This window comes from Rutidosis leptorrhynchoides, chromosome 11, assembly GCF_046630445.1.
Source record: "Rutidosis leptorrhynchoides isolate AG116_Rl617_1_P2 chromosome 11, CSIRO_AGI_Rlap_v1, whole genome shotgun sequence".
Classification (NCBI taxonomy): Eukaryota; Viridiplantae; Streptophyta; class Magnoliopsida; order Asterales; family Asteraceae; genus Rutidosis; species Rutidosis leptorrhynchoides.
The window spans coordinates 120,008,168-120,013,217 of NC_092343.1; positions in this window are offsets into that span (position 1 = coordinate 120,008,168).

Genomic DNA, 5,050 nt, shown 5'->3' on the forward strand with positions numbered 1-5,050 from the left:
CATTTGTACTCTTCGAATAATCGAATTATTTTTATCCATATTACTCAATGATGATAAAACTCAATTTATCAACTCATATTCGTCATGAAAACATTATTATTGTTATCCATGACCACCTCACTCAAATTTCGGGATGAAATTTCTTTAACGGGTAGGTACTGTGATGACCCGGGAATTTTCGACCAAATTTAAACTTAATCTTATATGATTTCGACACGATAAGTAAAGTCTGTTATGTTAAGTCTCGAAAACTTTGGAACAGTTATATGAATGCATTTGCCCTTTTGACCATTCTCGATGATTCACGAACCATTGTTTGTAAATAAATATATAGATATGAACATAGATATAAGTATACATAGATGTTAATGTGGATTAGTAAAATACACTCCAAACAATTAGAATTAATAATGTAAAAATAAAACACGGAATAAATAAGTTACTAATAAAATATATTTATATTTTCGTACTTGAATTATTATTAATGTTAGGATTATTATCATTATTAATTCTATTGTTATTATTATTATTATTATTATCTATTTCATTAACATTAGATATCAAATTGTAAAATAAATGTTATTATGATTCTTATATACTAAATATACAGATATATAGATATATATATATATATATGAACTCTGTATAAAATTAATACTATATGTATGTCATAATATATATATATATATATATATATATATATATATAAATATTAAAGATCAAAATATGTTATTATATAATATAAGTATTACATAAAAATTAATAATAGGTAACAAGATGATTTGTGAGTTAGAATGATTAAAGTAAGTTTCACTTCATGTGTTTGACTAATGTTTTTTCTTTTCTTCTTCATCATATTCCTTATCTCTTATATATCACATAAAATATTTCATTTTATTAAATATCTATGTATTAATATTAGATTGTTATATTAATATCATTATTATTAATATCATTATTATTATTATTATTAATTATTATTATAAATAATATAATTACTAATTTTATTATTAATATTATTAGTAATATCATTATTACTAAATTTATTATCAAAGTTGTTATAACAATTGTTATTACTATTACAATACAACTAATTACCATATCCCTAATAAAATTATCACTACTTATTATTATTATTATTATTATTAATATATCAGTATTTTTATTATAATTAATAGTATTATTATTACTAAGATATTTATTTTATTAATAATTAATATTAAATATAAATATTTTATAGGATCTACGCAGGAAATCTCAATTGCTATCTGTTACGCATAATACTTTGTTTTTATCTGTTATTTTTTTTTTCTTTTCTTCTTTTGTTCTCTTGTCTGCTTTCGAATTCTTCCTTCTTTATGATGTAATTCATTGTCGACCACTTACCACTAAATAACAATCTTAATACTGTATTACTTATTTGATTTTAAAGATTTGTAACTGCCTGTTGCGAATCAGAAAGGGAAAAACAGAAAAGAAAGTAAGAAAAAAAGCCGTTCGACCATATTCTTCACCTTTTTCATCATATTTCGATTACGAGCGAATTTACAAAAAATATTAATGCAAAGTGGTTAGGGATCTATCAATTAAACTTTCTGTAAAATCTTAAATCCCAATTCTTCATATCGAGTTAGAATTTTCGAGTCAAAGATTTGGTTTAAAAAGTCAACTGTGTTTTCTTAGATCAAATTAGAGCTCTGAGAGCTGTTTCTGTTGAAATAAAAGGTTCATAAAGTTTCTATAAACTATTTTACACACAATTCATGTTGTAATCTTCATCTCAAACTGTCTCAATTTCAGAATCGACATATGTGTTCTTTGTGTTCATCACAGACCTGGTACCGTTAATTTTTTTTGTTTTGTTTATTTTGTTTTAACAACTAATAATAATCACGAGATATTGATTTAAATCCTACTTCACATTTTAATTCAAGTTTTAAAACCTATTATCATATTTGGTGAGGCTTTGTTCGATTCAGTTTTAGTGAAAGAGATGAAATATAAACAGAAAGTTCAAACGGGTTATAATTACAGAATGTTAAATTATAACATAATAATAATAAATGGAGGAGTGGCTAGAGTGGTCTTCGGGTATTCGAGAGGTCGTGGGTTCGAGTCCCGGCTCGGACGTTTTATTGTTATTTTTAGTCTTTGAAGGTAGTTCCTATTATCAATTCATTATATTTGTTATTATCAAGTTATTATTATTATTATTGTCATTATTATTATTAATTATTGTTATTTTTACTAGTATTATAATTATTATTATTATTAGTATTATACTAATTATTATTATCACCATAGTTATAAGTATTATGACTATTATGATTATTATTATTATTATTATTATTATTATTATTATTAATATTAATGTTAATATTAGTTATTATTATTATTATTATCAATATTACTAATAAAAGTTACCATTTATTATTACTAACACAATTAAGAATTACAATTATGACTACTATTATTATTATCATTATTACTAATATTATTATTGTCACTAGTATTATTATTAAGCAATATTATTAATGTTATTATCATTTGCATTATTATAAGTAATATTAATATTATCAATCGTACGATTTTAGTATTATTATAAATATTATGATTATGATTAATATAGGTAACCTTATTATAAAAATGATACAATTTATTAATACTTTCATAAATATTAGTATTATTATCATTTTATATTTAGTAGAGCTATTATTATTAACATAAGTATATTATTAATGTTATTATCATTATTTATTTTTACTAATATTAACTTAGTATATTAGAACTACTGTTTTGATAAACAAATTAAATACATACATAAATATATATATATATATATATATATATATATATATATATATATATATATATATATATATATATATATATATATATATATATATATATATATATATATATATATATATATATATATATAACACATATGACATAACAAAACTTAATATCATTATATATATATACAAAATGAACATATAAAACATATAAATATTATTAACATAAAAATGATATAACTAATACTTTTATATATATATATATATATATATATATATATATATACATATATATATGTGTTCAATTACAAATATGAATATTAATAAATATACAAATGTTTTAGGTTCGTGAATCCGAGGCCAACCCTGCATTGTTCAGTTGTTTAATGCCGTTATATGTATTTTTACTATAAAATACATTAGGTGAGTTTCATTTGCCTTTTTACCCTTTATATTTTTGGGCTGAGAATACATGCGCTACTTTATAAATGTTTGACGAAATAGACACAAGTACTTAAAACTACATTCTATGGTTGGATTATTAAATCGAATATGCCCCTTTTTAGTCTGGTAATCTAAGAATTAGGGAACAGACATCCTAATTGACGCGAATCCTAAAGATAGATCTATCGGGCCCAACAAGCCCCATCCAAAGTACCGGATGTTTTAGTATTTCGAAATTTATATCATGTCCGAAGGAGGATCCCAGAATGATGGGGATATTCTTATATGCATATTGTGAATGTCGGTTACCAGGTGATCAATCCAGATGAATGATATTTTAGTCTCTATGCATGGGACGTTTATTTATGAGAAATGAAAATCTTGTGGTATATTAAAATGATGGAAATGATTATTTACGTTAAACTAACGAACTCACCTACCTTTTGGTTGACACTTGAAAGAATGTTTATTCTCAGGTATGAAAGAAATCTTCCGCTGTGCATTTGCTCATCTTAGAGATATTACTTGGAGTCATTCATGACATATTTTAAAAGACGTTTCATTCGAGTCGTTGCGTTCATCAAGATTATTATTAAGTCAAATATAGTTAGATATATTATGAAATGGTATGCCTACCGTCAACTTTCGATGAAATGAAAGATTATCTTTTCAAAAACGAATGCAATATTTGTAAAATGTATCTTATAGAGGTCAAGTACCTCGCGATGTAATCAACTGTTGTGAATCGTTTATAATCGATATGGACACTATCCGGATGGATTAGGACGGGTCCTTACAGTTGGTACCAACTGAAATGTCCTGTTCATATTGATTATAAACATTCCATATTAATTGATTTCTTTGCGAGGTTTTGACCTCTATATGAGACGTTTTTCAAAGACTGCATTCATTTTTAAAACAACCATAACCTTTATTTTATCAATAAAGGTTTTAAAAAAATATTACGTAGATTATCAAATAATGATAATCTAAAATATAATGTTTACACACGACCATTACATAATGGTTTACAATAGAAATATATTACATCGACATATGTTTCTTGAATGCAGTTTTTACACAATATCATACAAACATGGACTCCAAATCTTGTCCTTATTTTATTAAGCAATAGCGGAAGCTCTTAATATTCACCTGAGAATAAACATGCTTTAAACGTCAACAAAAATGTTGGTGAGTTATAGGTTTAACCTATATATATCAAATCGTAACAATAGACCACAAGATTTCATATTTCAATACACATCCCATACATAGAGATAAAAATCATTCATATTGTGAACACCTGGTAACCGACATTAACAAGATGCATATATAAGAATATCCCCATCATTTTGGGACACCCTTCGGATATGATATAAATTTCGAAGTACTAAAGCATCCGGTACTTTGGATGGGGTTTGTTAGGCCCAATATATCTATCTTTAGGATTCGCGTCAATTAAGGTGTCTGTTCCCTAATTCTTAGATTACCAGACTTAATAAAAAGGGGCATATTCGATTTTGATAATTCAACCATAGAATGTAGTTTCACGTACTTGTGTCTATTTTGTAAATCATTTATAAAACCTACATGTATTCTCATCCCAAAAATATTAGATTTTAAAAGTGGGACTATAACTCACTTTCACAGATATTTCCTTCCTCGGAAATAAGACTTCTCCACGGATCGATTCACGAACCTATACAAATATGTACATATATATCAAAGTATATTCAAAATATATTTACAACCATTTTTATTATGTTTTAAAGATTTGAGTGTATTAAGTCAGCTATCCTCGTTAGTAA